At 42.5% G+C, this 19,350-nt stretch overlaps 1 protein-coding gene across 1 annotated transcript in view; it reads left to right on the top strand.

The window, feature by feature from the left end:
* The window catches only part of dab2ipb (DAB2 interacting protein b), an 84,280-nt gene that overhangs the window by 31,557 nt on the left and 33,373 nt on the right, over positions 1-19,350 (top strand). The window lies entirely within an intron of this gene.

Here is a 19,350-nt window from a genome sequence, read left to right as displayed (position 1 = left end):
TGACAGACACAATGATTGTTAGGGTTGTTAGCAGAAAGTAGTGTGCATGCCATGGACACAGTTTTTTTTTGGTCCATTGTGGGAATTTTTGAGGGCACTACAGTGGAGCATAAATTTCACTCTCAGAATTCGGATACTTAAATATTTAATAAAATGGCAGCGAGTAAATGTAGCGCATTGTATAGTACATCAGAAGTGTGACGCTTATTGCTCTGTCTGTTCATATAGACAGGCCAGTCTTTCTGTATTCAAATGTGTGTGCAAACTGGCTTGCAAAGATAAAGGAATCACCTGTCAGACTGTATTACCTCATACAAGCCAGTGCACAGTCTTTGTTCACAAGACTCCAGTTACTTATCTGTCCCATAACTCCACAAAATGTTTCATTCTTTTGAATTTGGCCTTCCTGTGTGTAAGAAAAGCTGCATCACTAGAAACCTTCATGGTGTAAAACCCATGTCTCCTCACTGTCTCATGACCAGCTTTCTCACGTCAACATCTTTTATCACAATTTAGTTTGTTTTTAACTTTTATTAATGCACACTTTACTGCTGTTATTTGTGTTTTGTATTATAAAGTGTGTTCAGAAACCTTGGCTTGACTTCATACTTTGATTCAGCGGTAATGAAGCTTAATGGGCTCCTGGCTTGCTTCAATATCCGCTACTCACTGTGGCTCTTCCAGACGCTGCCTCATCGAGGTCAGACTGTCGTGGTATACGTCTGTATTATGGCTCGGCCGCTGTGACCCTTGTGTTTATTAAATAAATGCATTGATAGAAAGAAAACACAGGCAGGGATGAACTCCACTAAAATATTCAGGCTCTATATTCAGTATCTACCCCATATTGCTGTTTTATAATTTTAGTATTTGAATCTTTCAGCCTTTTTCATTGTTTTATTTTTGATTCCTAAAACAATATTTCAGCCTTAACTTCTTGTCTACGCTTTAATATGAAGATCACACATCTATGTAGTAGTTCGACTCGCATCGACAGTGCCCATAACACTTAACGTTATGGGCACTGTTGTTGTTATTTATCATTCTTTTTGATAAATACCCATTTTAATTCTCTGTTACTACTGCTGTAATATTTATCTCATGTAGCCCGAATTGAATCAAACCCAGTGAAAAAGAGAAGAGAGAGACTGGCATATGTGGCGCAACAGCAGCACAGCTCCGCTGGTGCAGTCTGACCTAGTTAGAAACAAACATTTAAGTACCAAGGTGCCGAGCTGCCGGTTCACCTCTCTGCCTGCTCATAGCTCCTCCTTTGAGCACAGGGATGGGCTACCACTAAAGTCAAAGGTGCATTGCATTTCACAGTATGCTCTCCAGTCACTCCCATTTACATCTGCAATATAACCATCGTGAAATAGCATTTTTTGCCGACTGATTGGAATCAGTCACAATCTATTAGAGTGTGATTCCCACTGTTGCATTCTTACTTTACTGATGGCTGTCATTGCACTGCATTGCATTCTGACTACATGGAGAATTGTAAGTGTGGGGACAAACACTGACACGAAGGAGAGATGAAATGGTGCCAGACAGATCTCAGTATCCCTTTTAAAAAAAAAAAAAAGGCTATGCTCTCTGAGTGCTGTCATTGTTGGCTGGATTATGTCTGGGTCAGACGTTCAGCATTTCATTGTGCATTTACAAACCCTCTCGAATAGCTGCCTGCACTCAAACTGCACTCTTGTCCTTTCTATCAGAAAAAGCAGCATATTTTTCAATTGATACGTCCACTGAGTTTTTAGCATGTCATTGTTTCCGTATTTCAAATTTTCTTGAAGTTGAACTGCAAAATGTTATCTTCTTGGCATATGTACATTCGTTTATATTCATTTCAACTATGCAGATGTACAGTGTGTTGTTACACTGACTATTTTTAGTAATATTACCTTCAAAGGTGTTTGGAAAATAGTGATGTTTAATAATTAGAAGGCTTCAACATTTTCATAATAAGGCTACAATGTTTGTATCTGATTTGAGGGCAGCAGTTTGGATATAAAACATGTAGATAACAAATGTCTAGAGACAGAAGAATGTACTGCAAATATGTTTGTTTTTGTTGTTTCTTGCTGATACAACTTGGTTTTGTTGGCAGATGTATTGGCCACAGCTAGTCTGAGCTAGCACAGCTGTGTTTTGCATAACAGGTTTGCAAAGCACTAACAAATTACATGTTTAACAAACAACAAATTTGTATTTATTAAACTAATCAAAGACCTTAATGTAATGCAATACAAAAATACAAATTTACGGTAGAGCTTAATCATCGCCCTTTCATTTTAGCAATTGCACCTGACATTGCTGTCACTGTAAGAATAAGTAATTAATCTATAATCCACAAAAGGCTGAGATTAAATTCATTTGGTCAATAGAAATTGTGGTAGTTATGTACTTTTAATGAACCTGTTATCATTGTTTGTATTTATCTACTGTGTAAAGCTGTATTTATCAGATAGTTAGTGTATACTATATACATATATACTGTGCTTTCATGATTAAAATGGGAAATTAAACCTTGCAGATTTGATCTAAAATAGACTTAAATTATTATCAGTTGTCAGATTCGGGAGGAAACAGGTGGCCAGCAACAAGCTACTGAGATACTTCTCATGTCAAACCTGTAAACAATGTGCCTGTGACCAGTGCTTTGTGCAGAACGGGTGTGAACGTAGAGCTCAGTATTTGTATCCTCCTCCACACCCTATTGTGCGGTCATTTGGTTTACACATGCACTAGTGTGTGTGTGTGCATATGTGTGTCATGTGTCCGGGAGAATAAGGGGGTAAGGGTGATGTCATGTTTGATGACATCATTGCAGACGTGCAGGGAGTGCAGATTAGTGGCCGTGGCTCTTCTGAACCAGCTCTCCACAGCTGCCCTGCCTTATCGGTGTGTCCCGCCCGAGCCCCTTTATCCCCTTGTGCCAGCTCTGCCAGTGTGTAAGTTCTAGAAATAGCCTCAAACTCACCCTTATCTCCTCTGCCAGTCTACCAATCCTGGCTCAAATTGAGCATGGCAAAACCCTCCCCCCCACATTCCGGTCTCACTACTACCAACCCTTTGGCTGGCCCCATCGGCCAAGTCACTTTGCCAAAGCTGAGCTCCAGCCTCATATATACAGTGTTTTTTCTGTCTGAGCCCCAGCACGAGTCCTAGTCCACCAGCTGAACCGAGTCCATGCTCAGGGCAGGTTGATGGCACATGCAAACCCCCCAGTCCCAACAACAGCAGCAGCAGCAGCAGCGGTAGTGGCTGACAGGGAAAGCAGCACACCTCGCACCAGAGTTGACAGGACAAAGAGCACACACACTCCCACTGGAGCCACACAAGGGGGGCAGGGCCAAGCTGAGCTGCACCACACACACATACATGTGACCCCCCACCCCCTTCACACAGCATATGCAGGCTCCTCCCTGCGCAAGGAGACAGAAATGGGAGGTGCAGTCAATCACTGACAGTGAAAGAGAGAGGGTTTAGGTGGAGTTAGAAAGAGGGGGAGAGACAGCAGCAGAGGAGAAAAGGGGACTAATCACCATCATTCCCAAACCAGAGTCAAGTGTCAGGGTACCGTTAAATTCATTCATGCGGAGTGAAAGAAAACAAACAGAAGAGAGTGTGTCCCATTTCAGAGACAACACAGGAAGTAGGGCATGCTCTGTACAGGGTGAGCGAGAGAGGGTGGGAGAAATAAAGGAGGAGAGGCAGCAGCTAGAGAGGGAGAGCACTGTAGCGCCTATTCTCCACCCCTTGTCTTAAAGCAGCAGCAGGAGGAACGAGAGAAGGAGTCAGGGAGAGAAGGAGGAAGAGAACCACAAGTAAGGAAGCGAAGAGGCGAGCAGCAGTCTGCATCGGCAGCAGGGGGAGAAAAATGGAGCTTTGAAATTGCCTCTGCCCTCATCCGTCCCTGCCTTTCTTTTTTTTTTTCCCCCTCCCTTCTTGTTGTGGCTCAGCCTCGGCTTCTCTCTCCGCCTGCCTTTGATTGTTCTGTGGAATTCTGACAATGCCTGGTGAGTGTTGTCCTGCTTTTCACATGTCACTCGGCATCCTTTGTGTGTTGGTTTGCTTGGGTTCATGCAGTGGGAGATTCTTTTTTTTATGTGAATGTGTGGCCACGAATAGCAATGTGGACTTTGCGTGTAGAGGATGCTTCATTGAGACTGTTTACGCTCTTCTGCCTCTGTGTGCTGTTAATGCTCCAGCTGTGCCGTCCTCTCTTTTCTTTGCTTCTCTCTATCAGTGACAATGCAAGGGAGGCTGCTCTCCTGAGCACACGCACACTACTACATCCTGCGTACATTCAGAATTATATAATTGCTTTTAACTCCCAAAGGGTTTTCATTCAGAGTAGTGCATTTATATGTGTGATATATATGTATATAGATGGGGTTTCGATTGTGAGCGGTGGCTATATCTTAAATGTAGCAACATCACACAAAGCTGGCCTGTTTGGCAGAGGGCAGCCAGCTAACACAAATCAGATGACTGGGCCACGCTGTGAGGTCAGCATTCTCAGGCCAAGTCATATGTTGGAGGCAATTAGCAGTTTAAATAGAGCCGTGTGTCCCAAGGATAGAGACTTCGGGAGTCTCGGAGAGCAACAGCTCATTTCATTGTAGAAACACTGTAATGTCTGCACAAGAGAGGAGGAGATGAGTGGAAATTCTCTCCTTGGTGGTTATTCATCATTTCGTCCAGGCCTCGGGCAGTTTGTAATCTGTTACAGATTTATATTCTTATATTAGAGTCAAAGTAATCTTACAACATAGTATTAAGCTAATTGGTGCAAATTATCATGTCAGCTATCTCAGATTTATTTATATTTTTTCGGATGGATTATTTAAATGTGTTTCCTGATGATGAGATTTTTCCACAAATATCCACGGTCTGGTTAATGCACCATACACAGTTTTACACTTGCAGAAATCACATGGGCGTAAAGCATACTGTACACGCTACTTACATGCATAAAATGAGTCAGCAGCCACACATCAAGTATGATTAAGTTAAATTAATCCAGTTAGTGGAGTTATTCCATTTTAATTTGTCTCATTAAGAAGATGGATAAAGCAGTGAGGCTGTCAGTAACTGTTCAACACACCCAAACTGCCCTGTCACATCATGGAGGCAGAGTTTAGTTTAACAGTTTCTGCTGGAGGAAAGCGTTCATCCAAACATTTATTTTTCTCAGAGTTGGCGTCACGGGAGAAAGCCGTCTTTGGTTTAGTAAACACATAAATGATAGTTTAATGGTTTTGTGGCTTGTTTACTGCAGCATGCAGATATGTTTCAGTGCGAGAGCTCAGCTGGTGGTCCTCTTGATTGTAGCCTGCTGACGAGCCCTCCAGAACAAAACCGAGCTTGACGTCTGCTACAAGCGGTGTCAGTCTGTGTTTGTATGCAGTAACAGTGTGACCCCCCCCCCCCACACACACACACACACACACACCGAGCCTGAGGTAATCTATCTGCTTCTATGCATGAGCAAATGTTTCTGCGGCCATTAATATGTGTGTATATGTATGCAGCTACGCAGTGTGTGTGTTTTTAGTATGTTCATTCCTATTTTAGGTCAGAGCTTGCTAACCAGTAACGAGAAATAGAGCTGTTAGTAATTTTCACAGCCTTAAACATGCAGTTGAGTGAATGTGAGATGGAGATGAGACAAACAGTGTGAGAAAATTGAAGCAAAATAAAATGACTGAAATAAAGACAAAGCATAAGAGGGCTGACAGTCTGCTATTGTTTATGTTCCAGTATTTTGTGGACTAGTTGTGTAGTAGTACTAGTTTCTATAACCTCTTATGCAATATTCATTCACCTTCCAGGATGTTGCTCTTAATCTCTGCTCTAGGACTGAATTTATGTACAAAGTCCATATGAAAACACTGATGTATTTTGATGTATCAAGGAAATGATTACGCTGTGTTTTATATCTGTGTTACAGGGAAACGCAAGAATCAATGCCGAGCGTGGCTTTGTACAGTATCTCTCGGCCACTCCTTCCCATCTCTTCGCGTCATTCTGAGTGTTCTGCCTCTGTATAATTACTCTGTCATAGATCATCTCTGTGATGTCCAATGATTTACTGAGAGCTGATGAAGTGGAGCAGAGTATTTGATCAGACACATGTATAGGGGGGGAGGAGTGGGTCAGTGCCGCACCCATGGGCCACTCAACGGGGGGGGTCAAGAGGTCTGACCCACTGGCGGTTTAGAGAGGGGGAGGGAGAAACAACATAACACTTGAGCAACAACACTTACTGTATGCATGAACAGCATGAAGCACAGGTGTTTGTGTGTGATTATTGTGTGTATTCTGTCTATAAATAGTTATCCAATTCAAACAATTCTCCATGCGTCTCCAAATTTGGTGATTTTCAATATTTCAGCAGAATTGAAGGAAAATTCTCCTGTTTCACAAACTTATTAAAGCATTTAAAAACCGGTTGGATTATAGATTATGAAAAATGCACAGTCACAAAGCTAAAAACAGGGCTGTTTTTCTTGAAAACTTGATGTTTTGGAGATGCATAGTTTTCACAGGAGAGCAATGATATGGTTCATATTTGCAACAGTTAAGTTGCAGTAGATAGTAGTTTGTGTTAGTCCGTTTTTGATTTGCATTAGAATTGCCCCGACTTCCTGTTTTTTGATTCATTTATTTTGGACGAGGAGGAGGTTAGAACTGGCATCAAGAAGGTCTAACACATTGCACACAACACTGTGTTTGAATCCACCACTTAGATTCAAGTATACAGGATTCAAACATTTATAGGGGATTATGGACATTCAACACGCACAAACACACAGATAGCATCGAGGCTTGTTTTAGTCGAAATGATCAATCTGAAAAGGATTTAGAGCATGAAAGGAAGAGAGAATGACGGGCCTTAAACAAAAATGTCTTCATTTCCAAGGGCTTGTATTCAGTGAGTTTAATGCTTTGAAATGTGTGATGCGCGTCAGCAAATTGGAGGTTAGAATATCATCTTCATTGTGAATGAAAGGTGGTTGAAGGAGGCTGTGTCGAAGACATTCAGTAGCAGCATTCTGGATCTCCACAGCCTTGCCTGGGACAGGATGAAAGAGGAGCATATGCTCATGATGGGGCAGTGTTGTGCATTGTCAATAATTGAATCACTCATTCGTTCTCCTGCCCTGAAGGCCGTAGTGCAGAGTAAATAGGAACAACATGAGAGGAGAGCTCTCAAGCATTAGTCCTACAGTACAGGTCTCCTTCTGTCCTTCCACTCTCTGTCTTAATATCTTTCTTTCATACAAACAAACACACAGGAGAGCTGATGTCACTGCCCCGTCTCTGTTTTATCTGTGTGCCTGTCTCTCTACTGTAAGCTGCTTTACAAAAATGAAATGGAGGGCAGGCTGTAGAGGGATGAATGAAGGGATGGAGGAAAGGATCTCTAATTCCTCTATTGCTTTACATTTCCTCTCACTTCTCTTCTTCCTGTACTTGCTTCTGGAGGAGTAGACGGAGAGACGCTGTGTTTGGATTAGGTTGATCTGTTAACAACACTTTGCAACATTGCCAACAATGGCCTAATACAACCAGTCACATATCATAAGGGACAGTTACCTCGTATACATGGTATGCAAATCTCTGACGGTTGATAAACTTTTAGAGACTCATGTATCTCTATATAGTGCATATATTGTCACATTGCCCAATTCCTACATGGGAGAGATTTAACAGCAGTGTCTAATTAAACTTGATCGCTTGCAGCCCAGCTTCAGTTATTATTCTTGCATTCTGGTCTTGCAGTCCTCCTTATTGCAGTCATTTTCATATACTCTCCACTTGAGTCTCTGGAATGCTGATGTGAGTTCAGTTTGCTCTTCTCTCGGTCTTGTCAGTCTCCTCATATTTTGTCCCTCTGCCTTCCTCTTCCTTGCCCTCTATCAACACCTACTTGTCCAACATGTCTCACCCTCTCTCCAGCCGCCACCCACCTCCCTGCGATGCAGACTTGTGGAAGCTTGCCTGAAACGTACTGCATGCACCGATCTTATTTTTCTCTGCTTCCCTCCCTTCCTCTCTTTACCTCTGGGCAGGCAGGTGGTGCTCTACTAAACAGGTTAGTGGTTAGCAGGGGAATAACTTCTCAGAGGCGAGGCCTCTCAGGGACTGCCTACAGATCGACAGTTAGCCGAGAGAGCCCTGTCTCTCCCCGTCCAGTGGCTGTCTACTGCTGCATACTTGGCTCGTGACCTCGCCCGTACCCACCCACACACTCCTTGGCACGATTTGACATGGATTTTTCTCACAAAATCCCATTGAGTACAAATACATGTTCTGTTTGTGTGTGTGTGTGTGTGTGTGCATGCACATAAACCTTGTCTGCATATATACACATGCAAAACTAAAAAGCCGTGCAGCCACATGACTCACTGAGTACAGAAGGCTATTGTGCAAGATGCTTTTCGATAGTTATCTGGATTCCTCTCCTGCTACAGTGATTACAAACAAACTCCATAGATAGAATAGCCTTGCCCTGTTCCACATTATATTTGGGAGCAGTCACACTCCAAACAACCCTATGAGGTATGATATTATCATGACCCAGACCAGAGGAATGAGGAAATCCCCCTGTGTTTAGTCTCCAGGCTTTGCCTTGGCTTTGTAGTTAACCTTTACCCAGCCATTCTCCAAAACAGCAAGGCATGCAGGTCTGTTTACTTGTGATAAGAACAAGCAATTCTAATCCATTGCATCGGGAGGAACAAGTACATTAAACCTCCTCCAGTTTCACCTCCCAAATAATACTTAAATTGTTTTGGAGCTGGAGAACTGGTCCACCTATAATGGGGTGCAAAGACCTTTCTGCTGTATAGTTCACAATGAATTCCATTGTTGAGGTAGACTACTGCTACTGGCGTGAGTTTCACTTAAGTCTTTTTACATAATGAGGTCTATGTCATTTCTACAGACTGTCGAATGATTGATCTCCTGTCGTTCAGAAAGCATTTTAATAAGAAACACTGAAACTGGTCCACGCCAAACTGGACGTGCTTCCATCTAATTATTTCTCAGGAGATGACTGGCATTTCTGGGGCTTTGGCTTTTTTTGGAGCTCAAACATCAGTTTGAATTGAAGCGTCTCTTGACAGCATGTCTTAACTGTGACATCAGTCTTCCCTCACTGGGTCGTCAGCTATGTGAAAACAACCATACAATACATCTGGCAGTCCGTCTCCTCCCTAAACCTGGCTGGCCTCATTTTCTTCTTCTCTCTCTTTCCCTTTTTTCTGCCTTCCTCCCCTCTTTTCTCTCCCTTCTCCCGGAGTCCCTCTCTCCGGCCAAGGGCCCAGCATTTTCCCACAGAGTGTGGTGCTGAAGGCTGAGCCATTGTTTCCTGCTACAGGGAAACAGGGAGGGAGGAGGGGGCAGGCTGACTTCCTGGCTGCCAACTCGAGGTCTATGTCAGTGTGAGAAAAAGCAGGGGAGACAGATCTGATGATGACGGAAGAACCGTGTATTCTAGCGACTGACTTCAGCTAGAAAAATATAGATTTAGCTTTATTTCTCAGACAGTAGCACCTCAATAACTTTATAACAGGCTGTCAGCCCTTTCCCTCTTTCACCCCTTTTTTGGTTTAATGTGTTGTTGTTCCTCTATTAACAACAGAGACGGCAGGAGTCAGCACTGCCCTTTACGGTACCTTAGACGCATAGTGAGCATTTATTTTAGCATCTGAAAACAAATTTGAGATTTCTTTTGTGCAAATACCACAGCAAAACTATGAGCTAGATATAAAGAAAAAGTACAGTGATGTCAAAGGACATTAAAAAAAAAACCTTCCAAAAAGTACATCAAAGTTGCTATAAGTGCTCTAATTTGCTTTAGGATATATTCTATAGGATCATTTATCAGCTTTACGTTATAGTATTCTTTGAAAATGATAAATAGTATAGATAAATTAAAGCTTTATTTTATCTTGACGTACCATATCCAATCCCCCAACTCCTACCTTTTATAGGTCAATGTCATGTGCATGGTTTTTATGCATTACTTCATCACAATGTAATGTTACATATAATGTTACACTGGACTATGTGCAGGCTTGTCCTAAATAACAGCGCTGTCTTTTTAAATGGGATGTGGAGAGAGGGGTGTGTTAGTAGCAACAGACATCCTTTGGGAGCGGTGTGGTGTAACTCAGAGGGCAGAGGCTTCAGCCACGTTCCCAGAGACTCAAAAATAGTCGGGAAAACAGAGAGACCAGCCGCTAGTGAGGAATGCGACCTAAACTGAAGTTGTGCGTTTTGGAGATCCAGCTCAGACAGGTTCTGCTGGACCATGTTTCACATATTCAGTAGATCGTAAGTGTCATTTTGTTTTAATACTTTATTCATGGGTGCGCTCGTTGCTGTGGATGGTTACAGCACAGCTGCACACTGTGGTTGTTGGAAACCTCTGTCTGTGCATCCGCCCACGGTTCACTCAGGACATTGTGGCTTTATCTAACTATTTTTTGCTGCATAAATGCCATAAAGTACTTTCTGTTTGAATTATGAATGTAAAGAATGGTCGTGATAGTTAATTAAAAAAGAGGAAAAGTGCAGTGTATCTGAATAGCTGGAGAGGAAGGTGCCTAGAGAAAAACAAGAACACGTTTAAACTTGAACATGAAAACTATTCAGTGCCAGAGGCAAATCTTGGCTTTAGAGTGCAAATAAGAGTTCGGCATTGACAGCTCACTATACAATTTAAAGCCAATTACCTGCTAAAGCCACTTCACTTCTCTAAATCTGGTATTAATAAAAATGCAACTATGAAATCTGGAACAAAATGGGAAAAGTAATGTTTGCAGAGATCATAAGCTAGATACTGTTTTTGCCATTAGATTTTTGCCATGTTGCGTGGGAAGAAAATCTCTGCCCTCTTTTTCTCCTTGTGAACTTTAGTGTTTGCCTGCTTCTTTGTCCAATGCCACAGGGGTGTTTGAATATTCAGGTCAAGAAGTAAAAAACACACTTCCTCATCTTCTCTACTCCTTTTGCACATGGTGTTATCACTTCCCCAAGCACTTAACAGTTATGCAAGAGTTCAAGAGAAAAAGCTTTTCTTGCTTGCAACTAATTTATATTTTCCTCAGTTTGTGCGGAAAAAAAAAACAAGAATGGCAATTATGCATTTTTTTTGTATGTGGTTTGGTCTGTCTTTGCCTTACACCATAAATGACTACAGCGCTACCACGTACACCTATACACACAGGCACTTTAGCACATGAGCACAGATGCACACACCATTTCCATGACCTTGGCGAGCCTTAAGTATTCTCAGCCTCATGGTCAAGGCTGAATCATACCCACTGATATGTGACTGTCTTGCCCCTAATAGTCTATTATTGTCCCTGTGTAGCTTTGTGGTTAAAATATACTTCACAGTTTATGCAATTAAATCACAAATCAATAATGGCTAATGAGGAATAACTAATGGGAAACTCATCTTTTCTCCTGCTCGTTTTTATCAAAATCAGGTTCTAATGTTGAAGGACAGTCTCTCAAACCACCCCGACACCTCGCTGCCCTTCAGGGTTTAACAGTAAGGATTGCTGGATGGCCCGAAGCCAGATGATAAGTCAGTTAATTGGTCAGACATTGGCCCAATTAGGCCAGCACTGTCACAATCCCCTGTTTTACTATGGGGATAACTATATTATCTTTGCCTCCGTCTTCTACCACTGCCCCACTCTTCTCCCTGCTGTGGTATTTTAGTGCACAATTAATGAGCGTGTTGTGCAGAAATGGTGGCCATAGGTACTTTTGAATTACAAAGCAAAAAGTAAAAAGATGTTTCTTTTGTTTGCGACGCTGTTTTCTTAGATTTAAAATAATGAATCGGCCCTGACCTGTCAGGGTTATTTGTTGGCAGTTTCAAAGTGGACTGAGTTGGCTGGTTTTTAAAAGCACCTATAATTATCACAAACACATACTCAACAGGAACCAGCCAGCTTCTAGCACACATTTCGGCAAATCGGGTATCTGATTCATTCACAGTTGATTAATTTCCTTCCCAGTTTGGATGGATGCACTGGTTATAACAGTTTAACTTGTATTCACATTTTCAGATAATGTTCAGTATTCAAAACATATATAGGATATATACAGAATATCTATATATAATAATAATAAGAAAAAATCAATAAAGTAATACATTCTATGGATTTTGATTCATTTCATTTTGCATTCACATGAAATAATCACCTCCTGACTTCAGTCCTCACAGTCTAAATTAATATTGAAAGTGGAAGTTAATTAAAACGTTTATAATGCTCTTGTTTCTGCTTTTCACCTTGTGCAAACACTGGCGCAGTCTCCATTTTCCTGTTGATCTGGTGAAAATGTACTATAAATAAATAAATATAGGCCGCTGACCTACTGGTCAAACTGAGAAGTAGTAATGAAGTTATGTGTGACAGAGAGGAATAATTGAGTTCTTGTCATTTGATAAAGAAAAGTGGGATCGGTAAGATTAATGGACTATAGCTTAATATCCTGGAAACTATAAGTATATATATATTTGTTATTGGACATTATTGTACGACAGTTTATACAGGCAAAGGCATTTTAGTCACAATCATATTTACTCGTCTGTTCCTCCCATTTCTGGCAGCGTCTTTATGTGTATGTGAGTGTTGTTACTGCTCGGGGGATACCACGTGTGTGAATGTGTGTGGGTGACTAGTCACACTCGGCCAGGGACATGAAGTCATGAGACAGAGTATTCCACCGTGTGGCTGCGTGACAACAACAAATGTGTGTATTCTAGTAAAGCCATAGTCAATCACGATGTCCCTCCCCCCCCCCGCATGCCCCATGTGCATGATTTAAATCCATATACCAATCATACTGCAGTGGTGAGTTCCCAGAAGACCATTAGTCATCAGTATGACGTTTGGCCTTTGCCCTCTGACCATAGCTGCTACTTAAGGAGGTTTTACTCATTAGTGTGACCTTTGACCTCAATATAAATTCTCTGTCCTTGCAGTGTTTGGGCTGTCCTATTTTGGCCTCACCCCCTGCTTTAATTACCGTGAGCAGAGCTATGGACAGACACCCACACAGACCACAGTTCCTTTCAGTGTAACAAAGTCCATTGTACTGTAGAAGCTACATAATGTGCTCTGATCACCCTTTGGCTCTTAAAACTCGCCTGGGAAGAGAAATAAGATGAGTAAGAAAAATGTACCACATGTGTCACATCCTGCAGAGCTTGGCACACATTAATGCATGAAATCACCACAAATGTTAAAGAACCGAACAGTCGTCACAGATCATCACAGGTAATTGGCATGCTGTGTTTTGCAGCTGCGAGTGTGATCTCCTGGTTGTACTCGCGGCCAGCTGTTCTGTTCTCTTTCACTCAGCACATGACCTCAGAGCCAAACCCCAGCCGGCCTGCTCCAGAGCAGCTCTTCACCGCTCCGTATTGGTCTCCTGCAGTGAGTGTCCTAGCAGATGTTACACTGAATTACCTCCCAGCCTAGCAGGGAGGCTACGCTCTCACTGTAATCAAGCTGTGCATGCGTGTGTGTGTATGTGTGTTACCAGACAGCCTGGCTCGTGGCTGCTTTTGCACTCCCAACAGTTGTTCACCAGCCACCTGATCTCAGTTACCAGCCAACCTTTCCCACAATGTAGTGTGTCTGCCAGCGCTCTGAGTCAGGCATCCCTGCAGACTCCTAAAAAGCGGCCTAGAGGAGCTCATCAGTCTGGAGATACTAAATGCTAAAGCTAACTCCCTCCTTTCCTGTGTGTGTATCTGTTTAGTGGGAGGGTGTGTGTGTGTGTGTTTGCATGTGTCTCATTCTTGCCTTTAAAAGCTTCCTTCCTTCCTGTAAATGAAAGGCCGTCTTTGTGCGGAGCTATTCCTTCTATACTTTTACATAATGTGTGCTCCCATCTATAGCTCTTACTGGTTTTATTTTTCTTCACAAAAGTGGTCACATCATAGCTTCAGTTTTTATTCCCTCTTGTTTGGTGCAGCGATGCCTTGGGCAGTGTCTCTCTCTTCCCTCTTCCCAGCATAATCTCTCTTTTGTCTTGTGTGCATTAGACCGCTGGCAGTGTAAGAGCCTAAAGAGCCGACACCGTCAACCAGCACAGGTGCTGCAAAGCACTAATGCACTGGATATGGACCAACACAGACTTGACTGTGCCCACTCATCTATGTTACCCATCTGTTTAAATGTACATTTTTGTGTTTTTCCTTTCGCTGTCATTGTTATGGCTCTCATAGTGATACGACGCAGCCAATCAGGACTCAAAGAGGTCACGGATGGATGAGCGGAAAGGGTGTTTTTGATTGAGAGTGTCAGTTTAAATGTGATGAGTGGAAATTTTCCTCTAAGTGGTTATTGGCAGCGGGAATCACAGCGAGGCTGTCATATTAGCTGCTGCATCTCCAGCTCACTTCACTCACTCACAACCTCAACCTCTGTCTGCGTCTCCGGAGATCATTCTTTCTCGGCAGTGTGTCTGACTTCGACAGTGAATGAGGTTTGCTCTCCTTTTCTATTGACTGGATCCTCGAGCCGCCCTGATTGGTGTTTGGGCTCCAAGGCCTGTAGCCACATGTCAGTGGTTCAGCTCACACATCCACCGTTCTGCACCAGCAGCATCTGACAGGATCCCCCTCATCTCTTCCCCTCGCCTCCTCTTGACTACTCTTCTCTCTGTCTCTCGCTGTGGGCCAGACGTTTGTATTGTTGTGTATATTCTCCTGCTACCCATCACCCAGCTGTTCACTCCAGTGCAGATGACAATCGACAGATGGCAGGTCGATGCACAAAGACATACATTTTCACGGGTTTACCCAGAACACAAATGCCATTGTATTGCTGAATAACGTGCGAAACAGAGATATGAATCAGCAAAAAAATTCCGACACTGACTGTTGCAAGAGTTTAACTCTCTCAGCTGATAGTGCCTCATTATTCCCGCCGAGCACTGAAAGAGACTAACCACATCTGCTTTGATCAAATGAGCGATCAGGCCTGTGACAGAGTACTCTGCAATGTGACAGACACGTAATTGTTTCATCACGGCCTGTGGTCCTTTCCACCGAGTCAGCGCCAAAGCACAGGGTATAATGGACACTTTATTGCGTGAGGCTTGATGCAGGAATAATGGCTTATTTGTCCGGTTGCCCGTCTCTGCAGTGCATGTGTTTCATAATCAAGCTTGAACAATTACTGTGCTATTGTGTGTGCGCAGTACGTGTTTCGCTGTTAACTGTGATGTTTTTTTCCGCTTTGATGTCGGAGTTAGGACCCAGGTGCTTGCAGAGTGGTTGGCATTTCTGGCTGGCTAGAGCTTTTTTGGTTTGAGCCTCATCTACACGCCAAGCCACTTGTTCAAGAGCAGTTCATGAATTGTGAGACTGTGCAGGGATAATTATGATGGAAACTGTGTGTATTGCGACCTCACCTTAAGTACACTATTACAAACCACTTGCGTAACCACTGCGCTACAGTTCTTACCAAACCATGTCATCTGGTTTCACATCTACACTTTGCCAAGCTCATTTTCTCTTAACATTTACCCTGAATGTTAAGAGCTGAAGTTTGTCTCCCATACTGCTGTATTCGTGGTTGTACTTGGGCTTGAACTGTAGATAACATGTTAATATGCTGCAATATAAATTAGAGGAAACATTAAGCATCTTAGTAAGATGTTGGGCCACCACAGAGCATTTAAGCATTTTCCGAAAAATATATACACGGCCTATCTGTGAATCGCCCACACCTGCATTTGTGTGTCTCTACTCATTTAGTCAGGTTTTTACTTTCATTTTACATTAGATATCATTTATTTAGCTGACACGTTTGTTTAAAGTGACTAACAATAAGTTCATCTAACCTCCATAGGAACAAGAGCTAGATGTTGACAGAAATTGTGAGTGCAATAATTTGCCACCCTGTATGTCTTTGCCTGGCTCTACTTGTTGACATGCTGTCTCATGTGTTTGTTTGGTAGAGAGCATTATTAACAGTAATTGCAGTGCCAGTCTCCAAGTGGAAAGCATATTGATTGTTGTAGATGCTGGTCTAACAGCAAAGCAAAATGCTGTGTAAACACAGTGGAGGGCGGTAACCACAGTAAACACTGTTAGCAAGAAGACTTAACATCAGGCAGCTTAACGCTAGCATTAACTGGAGGCCTCTCCTGAGAAAAGTATTTGTTGTTTTAGGTTATGTCAGAAGTTTTAGCTTTGGCCATTAGGGTCATTCTGCATGTTGGTTATTACAGCAACGTGAGTCGAAGCACTCCACAAAGACGGTATTATTTTCCATGTGAAGATTAACACCACTTCACATGCACTGTAATGTGCTGTTGTTGTAATAGTACATGTAATTGTAGTGAAACAATGCAAACTCTTGCAGCCACCCAGTAGGATGTAGCCTTTCAAAGCGCTGTTATTTGACGTTACAGTACATTTATTCAGCCTATTTTGAGCTATCAGTACAAACATAGTCCCTTGTGGTTGAGTGTGTTAGAAGTCTAAGTGCTCTGACGCCTATATGGGCCCGAGGTTTCAGACTATATCAGATCCTAGACAGGCTATCAGATGAACTCTTTTTACAGGATGCAGAGTCAAAGCGCACTGGGTGCAGCCCGGACACACTCAGAATGAATTACTGTGTTTTACTCTCCCTGCTACTTACTCCTAACTGAGTTTCTATTGAACCTTAGCAAAGCACAGTGCATCTAGGTCTCAGACTCTGCTGACAGGATTTGGCCTGATGCAGTGGTGAATGTACATCTACATCGCCAGCTCACATCACAAAAAAGTCAGTAAACATGGCTGAGGTGTAAAAGTTGGCATATCAAAAGAGAAAAGGTGAAATAAAAGCAGACAGAAACAGATATAACAGATGTTTGAATACATCATGATGCTGTGGTACCTGCCTCTGCTTCTTCTACTGTAGACAAAGCGTTCATGCCATGCTGTCACCCGCTGTTTCATGTGTCCGTGCGAACAAAAGCCCAAAAACTAAAGGAAAACATGGGTGTATAGAACCGCAGCATCCACAGTTTGAGTCCGGGCTAGTCTAAATAAAACTATTTTCCTGTCGAAATACACACACACAATGTGTGTCTCTTGAGGTGTATTCACTCTCATACAAGCATTTCATCCAGTTATGTATCCAAACATAATATTATAGATATTATAGACAGTGCTCTTTGCAACATCTCCTATCATTCTCACAAGGTCTTTACAAAGGCTGTTCTTTATGGGTTGACCTTTTCAATTATGTATTTTACTACAGGGCTTTATATAGTTCAGTCTGTGTATAGGCGCCACTGGAAGTTTCTGAACTGTCAGAGACCCGATCTCCTGCATAGGATCTGAAATATTTAGATGACCTGAATGAAGCCCAGTAGACGAAGAAGGATAGACTGATTGGTGGCCAAGAGAGGAGAAGGTGGATAAACACAGTGAGAGATATAAACAGAACAATGAAAGAAGAAGCGAGTGGGATGGAAAGATGTGTACCAGAGAGTCTGAAAGAATCCTCTGGACATAAACTGTACGCCCCCACCTCAGGTAAACACTGAATGAGAGGAAGACTAGGATAGGAGAGAAATGGAGGCAGAATAATGGAGGATTTTCAAGGACAAAGAAGGACGTTTGCGGAGAAGGGAAGATGTTGGGGGGGAGGGAACCAAAGAGTAGAGAAAAGAGGAGACGAGGACAGCAGGACCTGCTTTTTAATACCAGTCGTTATTTGCAGAGGCGGACATGAACAGTGTGTCAAACCGGATGATATAGAAGTTACGAGCAGATTTCACACGCCAGACAGTGTTTATTGTCATTATTACAAAGTGGCCTACAACAGGCTGTAAATTACATGTTACAGTACATTTTAATACAGTGCCACACAGATGACAGGCAGCATTATTATTCATCAATTCATACTTTCACAGTCTCCCACCATTTCCACTGACACTAATGTTCTCATGTGATATGCTGAGAGAAAAAGAAAATCATAATAGAAGAATGAAATATATTCCTTTATGAAGATGCATTCCTGTCTCTGCTGTCATTTCTCTCTTCACAACATCCAGAATATTACTCCAGAGAATCTTGCTTATGGCAGGATACTCTGGCGGCATGCTTCAGTACATTTTCACAGGAAAAATCCTTGCATTCTTCCTATTAGTTGTGGCTTTCGTTGAAACGTTTGATTGTGTTTGTAGTATTGCAGGATAGGTCTGTTTGTGGGGAACATCATCATGCAAGTTTTGTGACTGTGGACTATGGTTCAAGTTCCCATCCCTTCCTGTCTCTAACAGCACATCCTACTCGAAAACCTCTGTTTCCCCTCCCCTCAGCTTATTTGACTCGCTCTCTGTTCTGCCCAGTACCCAGTCAGCCAATCATAAAGCAGAGCTAGGTGCAAACACACTTCCCCTGCAGCTGTGCTTTGGAAAAGGCTAGGAGCTCCTAAAACTGGATTCTCACATGCAAAGCTGTGCTCGAGGTGTTTGCACATGTATATTTCTCTTTTATTTCAGGAGATGAAATTTGCCTCTATATGTATGTGTGTTTGTGTGAGACCCAGATCATTATCCACTTCACATTGGACCGTGGATTTGACAACAAAGCTGGCTGGCTGTACAAAGGGCTGCATGCAGCTGCTAATCTGTCATTACGGCTGCTGCATTTTTCCTGAAATGCTCCTCTTTTAGTCCACAGAAGAGACGTACGGCACACACACACACACACACACACACACACTAGAGGCCTACTCACATACATGGGATTGGTGTGTAAGCCGTCCATAGAGGGCACTATTAACAGAATGTTGTCACTCATTACACTAGCAATTGACCCTCTGTCTTCCTCGTTGTGCCAGTATCTGAGTGTCAGGGGCTAATGTTTGTGTAGCTCGCCATGTCACTGCTTACATTCCTCACCAGCGTATTTAGCTTTTCATCCTCTTATCGCTGTGAGGCTGACTGAAACATGGGTGAGGTTGAAGGTTAATAGAAACACAAGAACACCAAGGGCTGATGTTGGACTCCGTATATGTGACTAAGGACAACAATAACTCTTACTTCACTGCATGATATGTTGGAAAACAACATAGCTTTAAGTACTTCAACATAACTGTTTATAACTGAATGTTAGAAGCTCAATAATGTGGATCATTTATGGTCACAGGGAAATATACTATTCCTGGTGACAGCCACTCTCAAACTCTTCCTAAAAGACAGAAAGTAGGGTGACATCAAACACAACAAAATAATGGAAAGCCTTTTACTCTGTCTCCTAATCTTTTCTGGCTAAAAAATGACCATGCA

This window comes from Enoplosus armatus, chromosome 18 (genome assembly GCF_043641665.1).
Source record: "Enoplosus armatus isolate fEnoArm2 chromosome 18, fEnoArm2.hap1, whole genome shotgun sequence".
Taxonomy (NCBI): Eukaryota; Metazoa; Chordata; class Actinopteri; order Centrarchiformes; family Enoplosidae; genus Enoplosus; species Enoplosus armatus.
Note: the sequence above shows the minus strand (reverse complement) of the source record. Positions and strands in the feature narration are given on the sequence as shown.